The sequence below is a fragment of the Oryx dammah genome, unplaced genomic scaffold, assembly GCF_014754425.2.
Source record: "Oryx dammah isolate SB20612 unplaced genomic scaffold, SCBI_Odam_1.1 HiC_scaffold_27, whole genome shotgun sequence".
NCBI lineage: Eukaryota > Metazoa > Chordata > Mammalia > Artiodactyla > Bovidae > Oryx > Oryx dammah.
This window is the reverse complement of record NW_024070211.1, coordinates 28850416-28863170: the sequence shown is the minus strand read 5'-3', so window position 1 is coordinate 28863170 and position 12755 is coordinate 28850416.

The following is a 12755-nucleotide window of genomic DNA, read 5'->3' as shown; positions in this document are numbered from 1 at the left end:
GAACTGAACTGAAAATGGCTAAAGCAGTGCTAAGAGAGAAATTTATAGCATTAAACACATACATTAGAAAAGGGGGAACGAAGAAGATGGGAAAGATATTTTTAGTAATACAGAAAGGTATTCAGGACACATTGTTAAATGGAAAAAGTTTAGTTGGTAAGTCGCATCCAATTCTTTGTGACCCCACGGACTGTAGCCCACCAGGCTCCTCTGTCCATGGGATTCTCCAGGCAAGAATACTGGATTGGGTTGCCATTTCCTTCTCAAGGGGATCTTCCTGACCCAGGGATGGAACCTCAGTCTCCTGCATTGGCAGGTGGATTCTTTAGCACTGAGCCACCAGGGGAGCCCATATTTTATGGTAGTATATGCTATAATATCGGAGAAGGCGATGGCATCCCACTCCAGTACTCTTGCCTGGAAAATCCCACGGATGGAAAAGCCTGGTAGGCTACAGTCCATGGGGTCGCAAAGAGTCGGACACTACTGATCGACCTCACTTTCACTTTTCATTCTCATGCATTGGAGAAGGAAATGGCAACCCACTCCAGTGTTCTTGCCTGGAGAATCCCAGGGACAGCGGAGCCTGGTAGGCTGTCGTCTATGGGGTCGCACAGAGTCGGACACGACTGAGGCGACTTAGCAGCAGCAGCAGCAGCAGCAGCAGCATGCTATAATATAGATAATTATTTCCCATTGAAATTTGTTTATAGCTTTAAAACAAAACCATTACTGGTAATATACTAATGAGCTGTCTTACTTAAACAGCTTAAAATGTTAATTGTTATAATGTGAACTTAGATGAGTCTTGTGGGGAATACAATAGTTTCCTCTGTTGCTACATTTTTTTTCTCATGTATTTAAAACTATTTTTGTGAGGGCAGGAGACAGAGAGAGGAAGAGAGACAGAAACAGGGAGAGAGGGACTAATTTCCAACACCCACTCAATTAATGGAGCCTCCTAAAAGAATGCAGGGCTGGAATGGGAAAGATGCTCTTGGATACTGTCAGTTTGGTCTCTCATTGCAATTAGCCCAGAGAGATAAGTGTCCTGCCCAGAGCCAGGCTAGGACACTGCTCGCCCTGCGTCCACACAGAGGTGTTTCTCCTGAGCAGTCCTGCCCCTCCAGTCAGTCCCTTGGTTACCCATCTCTGCTGGCAGCTGTCACTCTTCCTGTCCCGCTGTGGCTGTCTCCCTTTACTGGGTCTGAGGGGTGCCTTGAATCTGCTCCTTAGGGTCTGGCGCCCTCTGCTGGCTTTGAGGATTCACCACAATCGTTAAAGGACCACCCGAACTGCACTGAACTAACTTCACAGCTCATTCATTCCCCAAAGTCATAGGGGAAACTGAGGCAGCAAGTGGGGGGAGTGACTGGATCCACAACACAAAGCAAAGAAACTTCCTGGGCTAAGACTTGGGCCTTCTGACCCTTCTTTCTGCACTCTTTCTGGCACACCACCTTTGGAAGAAATGAAGAAGACATAGGAGATGGCAGACTTGACTCCAAGGCTGGGGAAAAGCCCACCTTCCACATGGATCCTCAGGAGCCCTCCTGCCATGTTGGGGAGGGACTGAATGTTGAGCTGGACCTTTCCATTGCTGTATTCTAGGGCAGTGGCCCTACTGCCCTCTCTCAGTTTAGTCAGTTCAGTCGCTCAGTCATGTCCAACCCCATGAATTGTCCATCACCAACTCCCAGAGTTCACTCAGACTCATCTCCATAGAGTCGGTGATGCCATCCAGCCACCTCATCCTCTGTCATCCCCTGCTCCTCCTGCCCTCAATCTTTCCCAGCATTAGGGTCTTTTCCAATGAGTCAACTCTTCACATGAGGTGGCCAAAGTATTGGAGTTTCAGCTTCAACATCATTCCTTCCAAAGAAATCCCAGGGCTGATCTTGTTTAGAATGGACTGGTTGGATCTCCTTGCAGTCCAGGGGACTCTCAAGAGTCTTCTCCAACACCACAGTTCAAAAGCATCAATTCTTCGGCTCTCAACTTTCTTTATCGTCCAACTCTCACATCCATCCATGACTACTGGAAAAACCATAGCCTTGACTAGATGGACCTTTGTTGGCAAAGTAATGTCTCTGCTTTTTAATACACCTCAATACTCCCATCAGAGTGTGGATGGATTTAATGATGCCCTAGGCATAACCTGTGCTTCCCCAAACTTCATCACTCACAGCTTCCTTCATGGATTTTGCATGTCCACGAGTCACTCAGATTATAATTTACTTAATATGTTTCTTTAAAGTGTCTCATTTTAAACTTCAAAGTCTGAGGGAATGAATCGCTTTTCCCTGGGTGATGACTCATAGATGGATCTGGTTCCCTCGGAATTGTCTTTGAGCCCTTGCTGTCTGCATTTAGTGCAAGAAGACTTGATCCCACCCAGAATTCCTCCCTTTAAAAACAAAATAAAAACCATTACTTGCTGGAAAGGGTGTGGAGAGAAGGGAACCTTCCTACACCATTGGTGGGAATGTAAATTGGTATAGCCATTATGAAGAACAATATGGAAGTTCCTTTAAAAATTAAAAATAGAGCTACCATATGACCCTGCAATCCCACTCCTGGGCATTTATCTGGAGAAAAACATGATCTGAAGGATACGTGCACCCCAACATTCATTGTGGGACTGTTTACAATAGCCACGACATAGAAGCAACCGACTGAAGCAACTTAGCAGCAGCAGCAGCAAACATCCATTGACAGAGGAATGGATAAAGAAGATGAGGTACATATCTATTAATACAGGTATTTACCTGGTGGTCCAGTGGCTCTAAGACTCTAAGCTCCCAATGCAGGGGGCCCAGGTTTGATCCCTGGTGAGGGAGCTAGATCCCACATGCTGCAACAACAACAAAAAAGATTCTGCATGCCTCACCTGAGACCCGGCATAGCCAAATAAATAAGGAAATAAATAAATATACTAATACAATGGAATGTTACTCAGCCATTTAAAATAATGAAATAATACCATTTGCAGCAACATTGATGGACCTAGAGAGTGTCACACTAAGTCAGATGGAAAGGGAGAAATATCTAATGACATCACTTATATGCAGAATCTAAAAAGAAATTATACAAATGAACTTACAAAATAGGAAGAGACTCACAGACTTAGAAAATGAACTTATGGTTGCTGGGGGAAAGGGATAGTTAGGGACTTTGGGAAGGTCATAGACACATTGCTATATCTCAAATGAACAACCAACAAGGACCTACTACAAGCACATGGAACTCTGCTCAGTGTTATGTGCCAGCCTGGACAGGAGAGGGGTTGCAGGGGAGAATGCTGCTGCTGCTGCTACTAAGTCGCATCAGTCGTGTCCGACTCTGTGCGACCCCATGGACTGTAGCCTACCAGGCTCCTCTGTCCCTGGGATTCTGGCCCCAGGCAAGAGTACTGGAGTGGGTTGCCATTGCCTTCTCCAGTGGGGAGAATGGACACATGTATATGTATAGCTGAGTTTCGCTGTTCACCTGAAACTACCACAACACTGTTAATTGACTATCAGTTCAGTTCAGTTGCTCAGTTTCTCCAACTTTTTGTGATCTATGGACTGCAGCATGCCAGGCTTCCCTGTCCTTCACCATCTTCTGGAGTTTGCTCAAATTCATGCCCATTAAGTTGGTGATGCGATCCAACCATCTCATCCTCTGTTGCCCCCTTCTCTTCGTGCCTTCAATCTTTCCCAGTAGCAGGGTCGTTTCCAATGAGTCGGCTCTTCATATCAGGTGGTCAAAGTATTGGAGCTTCAGCTTCAGCATCAGTCCTTCCAATGAATATTCAAAGTTTATTTCCTTTAGGATTGACTGGCTTGATCTCCTTGCAATCCAAGAGACTCTCAGGAGTTTTTTCCAGCACTACAGTTCGGAATCATTAAGTCTTCAGTGCTCAGCCTTCTTTATGGTCCAACTACTTGTAAGATTTAAAAATCCTCCCCTGATCCTTATTGCTGCTCTCGCTGTTTCCACTGCATAGTCTTTTTAAAAACTTATTTATTTGTTTTCAGCCGCGTTGGATCTTCATTGCTACTGGGGCTTCCTCTAGTTGCAGTGAACAGGGGCTGCTCCTCTCTGCCACGCATGGTCGTCTCATTTCTTGGCTTCTCTTGTTGCGGAGCGTGGGCTCTGGGAATATGGGCCCAGTCGCTGGGCTTGTGGGCTCTAAAGCAGGGCCTCAGTAGTTGTGGAACATGGGCTTAGTTGTTCCATCGCATTAGGTATCTTCCCAAACCAGGGATAGAATTTGTATCCCTTGCATTGCAAGATGGATTCTTAACCACTGGACCACCAGGGAAGTCCTGCATAGTTTTTATTGTAAAAATAACAGTTTGGGTGCCCTTTTGGTCACTTGGCATTATTTTATAGGAACTGTTTTTTTGTTTCAATACAGTGAATGTATTTGTCATTGTAATGCCTGCACAATATTCTACTGAATGATCAGATCATACTCGGTTTAACTAAATCCTATTACTGGCTAAGTACTGCATAAACTTCTAGATCTTCACCAACATAGAAAAACATATTTATAATTATATTTGTATGCATAGAGTAAGTTCTTTTTTTTCCTCTTACGTAGCTTACACTGGGTATCACCCCAGAGGTAAAATCATGCAAAGCATATGATTGATAAGTTTTGTCAGCATGCCCTCTGGAAAGCATGGTCAAATTCATAGTGCCACAAGCAATCTGCAAGGATTTTCTCGGTCAGTTTTGAATTTAGAAATACCTTCTAAAATTTTGTTACTGACTTAACAAATTGATGTTCTTCTTGGTTCTAATATTTTTTAAATTTGCAGTTCTGTTATGGTGACCTTGCAGAAAGTATTCTCTTAAGGCCTAAGGACCAGTGTCCCATCTTGCCAAGAGATGGCGCTGTGACTCTGTGCTTAGGCTTCCTGAGACAGCCTAAGCAGCCTGTTAGCGGTGGGGTGTGTGTGTACGTGTGTGTACCAGGAGAGGGGATGTCAAGAAATCCTCTGGTTTTCCCCACTGGAACCCCAGTTTCACACCTGAGGTCCGAAAGACCTGGTTTGGGTGAGGAGGTGACACCCCGCCCCTGCTGAATCTGCTTTGCCCCCACCAGCAGTGTATCTACCACCCTCTCGTTCCACTGCAGGCCAGACATAGACCTGTTCAGGCACTAAGTCCTGCCTGACTCTTTGCCACCCCATGGCCTTCAGCACGCCAGGCTTCCCTGTCCTACACCATCTCCCAGAGTTGCTCAGACTCCTGTCCATTGAGTCAGTGATGCCATCCAACCATCTCATCCTCTGTGGCCTCCTTCTCCTCCTGCTTTCAATCTTTCCCAGCATGAGAATCTTTTCCAGTGAGTCAGCTCTTCGCAACAGGTGGCCAAAGTATTGGAGCTTCAGCATCAGCATCAGTCCTTCCAATGAATATTCAGGGTTAATTTCCTTTAGGACTGACTGGTGTGACCTCCTTGCAATCCAAAGGACTCTCAAGAGTCTTCTCCAGCACCACACTTTGAAAGCATCCATTCTTTGGTGCTCAGCCTTCTTTATTGTCCAACTCTCACATCTGTACTGGAAAAACCATAACTTTGACTACATGGACCTTTTGTAGGCAAAGTGATGTCTCTGCTTTTTAACATGCTGTCTAGGAGCAAACATCTTCTTTTTTTGGTGTCTTCGAATTTCATGGCTGAAGTCACCATCCACAGTGATTTTGGAGCCCAAGAAATAGTCTGTCACTGTTTCCATTTTTTCCCCATCTACTTGCCATGAAATGATGGGACTGGAGACATAGATCACACCTTCTCAAAAACTCACAAGCAAGTGGAGGACAAAATCAACTTGAAATGCTGTACTTCCTATAAAACAGCTTCCAAGTGCACTGAGGGATTGGGAATTGGAAAGATTGTCTCCAACTACAGGGTGGGATCTTGGCAGACGTGGGGGCTGAGGTGGGTCAGCTGGGACAAGAGGCAGGTGAGCAGAGCATGGAGGGGAGGAGGTGGGGGCCAGGGGTGGGGGCCTGACCAAGAACCACTGTGAGTCTGGAGCTCTGGTGGAGACTAATAGGCAGATGAGGCTGGGGAGACCCCAAGAGAGCCCAACTGTAGTGTGGCCTGAATGCCATGCCAAGAAGCATGGACTTGGTTTTGTAAGAGGTATGCTCATGGAAGTGTCACAGCAATAAAATGGTCGGGTTTGTCCTTGTGCTCTGGCAAAATAGCCTGAGATCTAACTGATTCAGTGGTTTTCCTAAGCGTGTTCTGTGAATACATCAAGGGCCACAGCCCTCCAGGCTCCTCTGTCCCTGGGATTTCCAAGCAAGAATACTGGAGTGGGTTGCCATTTCCTTCTTCACGGGACCTTCCTGACCCAGGGATCCAACCAGTGTCTCCTGAACTGGCAGGCAGACTCTTTATCACTGAGCCACCTCGGCTTCTGGGAAAGCGTGATGCTTTTGCCCCCTCCTGCCTCTGTGACCTGCCTCAGTCTCCTTTGCAGCCTCTTCCCCTTCATCCAGCCATGAAACACGACTTCACGAAGGCTGCTCTCACTCCGCACTCTCCTCTGGGCTCAGCTTAATTACACCCTCCCTCAGGATGACTCAGGCCTCCCCTCTGGTGCTCCAGACCCATATATCCAATTGCCTTTTTGACAGTTCCTTCTGAATGCTTTCAAAGCATCTTTAATTCATGACTCAAACTCTCCCACTCAAGTTCGCCAAATGCTGGTCCTCTTCCGGCATTCATCACCTGAGTGGACATCCCACCACTCATTCTGTTGTGGGGCTAGTTAAAAATCTCAGAGGCACCACCCTTGCCCCTCACTCTTCCTCATCCCATTTCCAACCTCTCCCCAAGTCCATTGACTCTACTTCCTCCACAGCAGTCAGCACTGTCGGCTTCTTTCCTCACCTCTGTGTGGTCCATGCAGGTGGAAGTTGCAAAGGCTTTCCTGGACCACTTAGGGCCACTGTGGAATCTCCTAACTGATATTCTTGCATGCACTTTGGCTCCTCTCCAACCCCCTCTTTTCAAAATGGAGAGCTGATAGTATTACCCACTGTCCCAGTGAAATCTCCACTGCTTCCCATTGCTTAAAAAAATTTTTTTATTAAGATGATATAGAAAAGAGTATAGAACCAATGTACAAATGAAACACTCTTGAAACCAGCTGCCATGAAAGGAGGCAGAACTTGGCTACCATCCCACTCCACGTGCCACCTTCCCTCACCCCCAGAGAAACCACTGACCTGACTTTTATGGTAAGCATCCACAGATGCTTCTTTGTGATCCAAGCATGCATCCCATGCTTTGGGAATGTTAGCGTTCCCAAAATATTTTGCTGGTTTTTAAAATTTATGTCTGTTAGTTCTCTTTTAATCTAGCAGTTCCCCCCTATCTTTTATGCTCCCTTCTTCAAATGTATTTAAAAGAATTCCCATTGCTTTTAAAGTAAGAAAAAAATTCCCTTCCATTCCTATAAGGTTTTGCTTGGTCTGATCAGCCCCTGCTCCTGTCCCTCCAGCCTCTTTCCCACCAGGTTGCTTTCTACTCTCTTGTCAACCTCAAGCCAACCTTGAGTGAATGTTCCCCACCCCCACCCTGGTGCCTTCTTCATATCCCTGCAGGGCTTTTACACAGCTGCTCTCCTGGCCAGAAATGCTCTTCCCTCCCTTGTAGCTCCCAGTTAATTCTGACTTATTTTTGTATCTCACTTGAAGTGTTCCCCCCTCTGAGAGGCCTTCTCCACCTTCCCTGACTTGATCAACCCTCCTGCCTGAGCCTCTCACAGTGGTCTCTCTTCTCTGAAGCACAGGTCAGAGTTGTGATTTTTCCATTTGTTTGTGAGATGATATGATTAAAAACCATCGGCTCCATGAAAGTGAGGATTACGTTTGCTTTTGCTCACCATTGTCTTTCCACTATTTAGCTGGGTGCCTGGCACATCGGTGGAGAAGGAAATGGCAACCCACTCCGGTATTCTTGCCTGGGAAATCTCATGGACAGAGAAGCCTGGTGGGCTACAGTCCATGGGGTCATAAAGAGTTGGACATGACTGAGCAACTAAATAACAACAACTGGCACATAGTGTGTGTTCTATTAAAAAAAATGCTGACTGTTGTCCAGGGAGAGAGAGCCAGCAGACACCAACGCGATTAGGAGGGAGTCTGGGTCTGGGTGGAGGAGACCTGATTCCCTGAGAGGTGAGGGCTGAAGCAGTGAAGATAGGCGGTGTGACCTGGGAAGGAGTGATAGTGTGAGAAGAGGATGGGGACTTGTCTCCAGAACCCCAGAGGCCATGCCAGGGATCTTCTGCCTACCCCATGGCCTCTAATGCTGGAGCCAGGCCTGGACGAGGATGCCTGGGGAGGCTCCTGGGCCCAACCACTCCTCCTTGGGGCCACTGGGGCTGAGCTAAGTGGAAACAAATGTTTCCTGGCTTCCCACCAGCCCAGTCCTGGTGGGCGAGCAGCAATCCCTCCCTCTCAGCCTCTGCTCCCCCTCCCCCTGTCCCACCCTCCCACCCCACCGAGTTCTTTCTCCTTTTGACTGATGGAGTGATGCGAAGGCTGGAGCATGGATAGGGTTGAGAGATGCGGAAGATATAAGGCAGGTGGGTTCTATGGGGAACTAGGGCCTGGGGTGGGGGTTCCCTTGGACAAAGGCCCAGAGGCAATCTCAGGGGAAACTTGACCTAGACTGGCTAAAGCTGGGAACCAGGCGTTTGAGTTCCCACTCTGGGCTGGAAAGGCGCATTCTCATGACTTCAGGTGGGCTGGAAAAAGTTGGACTAGCATCTGGGATTCAGAAAGGAGAGAACAGCGGTTCCTCCTTTTGTCTGTCTTTTTCCTTCTCTCCATCTCTCTAGAGGGCTGGCCTTTCCTCTCTCTCTCTTCTCCTGGGACCCAGAGACCCAGGACCCTGAGGAATTCTCAAGTCCATCACCACCCTAAAGGAATGAGAGTCAGGTCTCATTGCTGGGGAAGGAGGAAGGGAGGATGGTGGAGAGGGAGAGAGAGGTAATTGGGAGGGGAAGGGTCACAGGCCCAAATTCCTGGGCTCCTGCAGCTTTGGTCGTTCTGAGAAACAAAGAAACAGAGAAAATGATTTAGAGACAGACACAAACAGAGACCGAATTATGGAGATGGGAAAGACGTGAAAAGACACACAGAAAGACAGTGAGAGAGAGAGAGAATCCGACAGAGGGCTCCGCTTTCCCCTGCAGCGAATCTGATGTTATCTACCGCCAGCTGCCTCTCTCCCCCTCCACAGTCCCCACTTCTGCCCCTCCTTCCTCTCCAACCCCATAGCCAGACAACCTTGTTTCTCCTTCCCAGCCTCTCTTTTGGACTGGCCTAGACCTAAGGTGGAGGGATGCGGGAAGAGGTGGAGGGGGCTTGGAGGACAGAGAGAGAGAGATCAGAGTGGCACTCCATGCATGCTACAGAGGTGGTGTGTGTGTGCACACGTGTGCACATGTGTGTGTGCACGTGTGTGTGCGTGATCTCCAGGAAAGCCAGCATGTGTCTCAGTCTGAGCCAGCCCACCTGTGTGGCCAGCCCTACCTGTGGGTGAAAGTTACCAGCATCCTCTAGGAGAGGCGAGGCGTCCTGTGGTTTCTGCTGGGCTGTCTGGAAACCTATGCCCAGCTGTGGGTGTGTGTGAGTGCACACGCATGTGCATGCATCTTGATCTGTATTTGTGTGCCTCTGTTTCCATCTCCTAGTTTCCCAGCCCTTCTCCGTGGAGGGTCTTCCGAAGTGATAGTGATGGCTTGAAGCCTCAGGAACATCTGAACTCATCTCTGTGAAGGTTTGAGGGCTTCAGGAGTGAAGTCATGGCTCTCGCTCTGCCCAGATGCCAGCCAACTCCTAGATGGGGGTGCAGAGAAGGCAGAAAGCAGTGGCCAGAGGCAAGGTTGCCCTTGGAACAGAGGCCTTGAGAATTGAGGCTTCAGGAGACCTGCCCATCGCAGACTGCAGCCCACCCCTCCCTGCCCCAGTGCTTCCACAGGCGCTAGTGGGCCAGCTGTTTCTGGAATGGGATTCTGGGGTGCTTGAGTTGGGGGAAGGATGAGGACTTGGGAAATCCAGGGGTGGCCAAATATTCTACAAGGTCTGGCCAGAGAGAGTACTGCAGGAGGGTGGGGCGTTCTGTGTGTGTTTGTAGGAAAGGTGGGGGGTGGGGGCAGAAAGGCCGCCTGCGGGGGAGAAGGCTTCTTGGCAAACGCCCCAGTTTCCTGAGCTGATCCCTGCTCCCTGCCACTGCTCCCAATTCTGTTGTTTCAATAACATCATTTTTATCCACCCCACAGAGAGATCGTGTCTTAGGAGGGGGAGGTGAGGGGCAGGGCTAGGGCATGAGGGGGTGGTAGTGGAGAGAGGCTGGGGTCTGGAGGGAGCAGGGACCAGATTTGGGGCGCTCCCTCCTCAGGCAGAAGCAGGGCGGTCCCAGAGCCCTGGTCCCCTGATGACAAAGACAAATACATTAAAATTCTTGCCTCGGAGAAGAATGCAGGACCAGGAGAGCTTTACATAATCTGCAATAACAGTGGCGGGGGGGGGGGGGGGGGGCAGAGGGTTTGGAACCCAGGCAATAGTTCCCAGGGGATTGGTCATTGGCCACCTGCAGCCTCTAGGGACACCCCCCACCCCCGCCCAGCCAGAGCCCTCCACCCGCCTGTTCAGCACCATCTGGCCTGAGTGTGGGCCCAACCTCGGCTGCATTGGTGAGTGTGCAGGGTCGGGAGTTGGCACTGCCCTACAGAAACAGCAACTGGGTCCAAAATTAAGAGGTGCAGAGGCTGTGCCTGGCATCTGGTTGCTATTAAAGGCTAAAATGGGAGGGGCTGCCCTTGGGCCATGCCCCCTACCTCTCTCAGCCACTAGCCCCCGTCTCTAGAGCACTCCAGCACCCTCACCAGAACTCTCAGTGCCCAGGACAAGGGGTTAGACTGATTGAACCTGGACACCGTGGCCCTAGGGTGGAGGTCCCAGCAAACCCAGGGGCTTCTCTGTGTGCCTAGGCCAACGTTTCTCCGTTTCTTTTCTCTTCTCCACTTGCTCATCCTTCCTTTCTCAGATCTGCCTCCTCCCCTGGGACCTGCATCTGTGGTCTTTTCTTACACCCCCAGTCCATCCTGATCCACTCTTCCCTACACTCAGAATTGTGGCTTCTCTCTGCTCACCAGGGTGTTTCTCTCTCTTATTTCTCTTGGCAGTGGCCCTACTCCCCAAGTTCAGGTGCTCCCCACTGTCCCCCCCCCCACACACACATACAGACACACTCCAGAAGACCGGGAGCTTCCTCTAGACACCTGAAGTCTCTGCCACATGGGCTTGAGGTCCTCCATCGTTCTCTCCAGCCAGTAGCACCCGTACAACTTGATGGCTGCTCTGGATAGAGGTGGAAGGGAGACTGGCCCTTGCCATGGAATGTCCTGCACCACCTGTCCCTCTGCACCCCCGGGGCACACGGGGTGGGAGCGGGGAGCAGGGACTACAGCTCCCTGTCAGCCCGCTTGGCGTGATGAATGGAGCTGTCCTTCCTCCCCACGGGGGCCTTTGATCTCCCCTCGTGGGGAGGGGGCCAAGGGCATCAAAGACATTTTTGTGGCATTAGAGAATCAGATAAAATGCCATCTCACCTGAAGCTGCCCTCCCACCCGCTCCAGCCCCGGCCAAGTTGGGGGAGCAGCGATGAGGCAGGGACCCTCGGACCCACGAGGCCCGGCTGCAGCGAGTCCTGACCCTTCGCTCTGCAACCTCCACTCTGTCGCTCGCTTGCACGTGCGAGCGCTTGATCGCAGGCCATAAAGAGGTTCCTCTCTCTTGCTGTCTAATCTGCCCTCCCGCACCTCCTCCCCTGAGTGCCGGTCTGATGAGGCGGGGGCTGGGGAGCAGAGTGGAGGCCCATCGCTTCCTCCAGTGCTCAAGAAAAGGCTGAAAAAGGGGGCTTGCGGCGCGGAGGCGGGGTCCGGTCAGAGGTGACCCCCTCCGGAGTCTGCCCATCGGGCCATCGAGTTCGACACCCCTCCCCGGAGCACCCAGCGCCGGGGGCCGACTGCGTCTCCCGGCCCCCGCTCTAGCATCCCACTCCGCACCGCCCCCCAACCCAAACTCCCTCATTCCTGGGAAGTTTTCTCTCTTTACAGTCAACAAACCTGTCAAACGTCTCCCTTCCAGCCCGTCCCCCATTCCTTCGCTCCTCTTCCTTCCCCCCGCTTACCCTTCTCCACCCTGCTTCCCCGCCCCTCCTTGCCCCCGACTCCGAGCGGCGGCGGGGGGCTCCCAGGCCTTGAGAGAGGCGAGGTGAGGGGGCGAGCCAGGCGGGTCCCCCAGCCACGAGCGTGTTCGGGCCCCGCCCTCCGCCGAGCTCCGCGCCCGCCGCCCCGGGGCGCTCCGCTCCCTCCCGAGAGTCCCGCCGCCTGACTGTCGCAACTGCCACCCCCACGGCCCCCCTGCCCCCCGCCCCCGCCCCGGCCCCGCTCCCCTCCCACCCCCGCCCCCGGCTCTGATTTCTTCTCCCGAGCGAGCTCGGCAGGAGACACAGGCTCTGGCTGCCCCGTCCGCTCTCCGCCTCCGCCGCGCCCTCCTCGCCCAGGATGGGCCCCCCCGCCGCCGCCGCCGCCGCCGCCGCCGCCGCCGCCGGAGCCCTCGCCTCCCGGCCGCCGCCGCGCTCGCCCTGAAGCCCGGGCCCCCGCGCGCAGCGGCTGGCCCCTCAGCCTCGCGCCCTGCCCGCACCCGCCGGCCCTAAAGCTGCCACG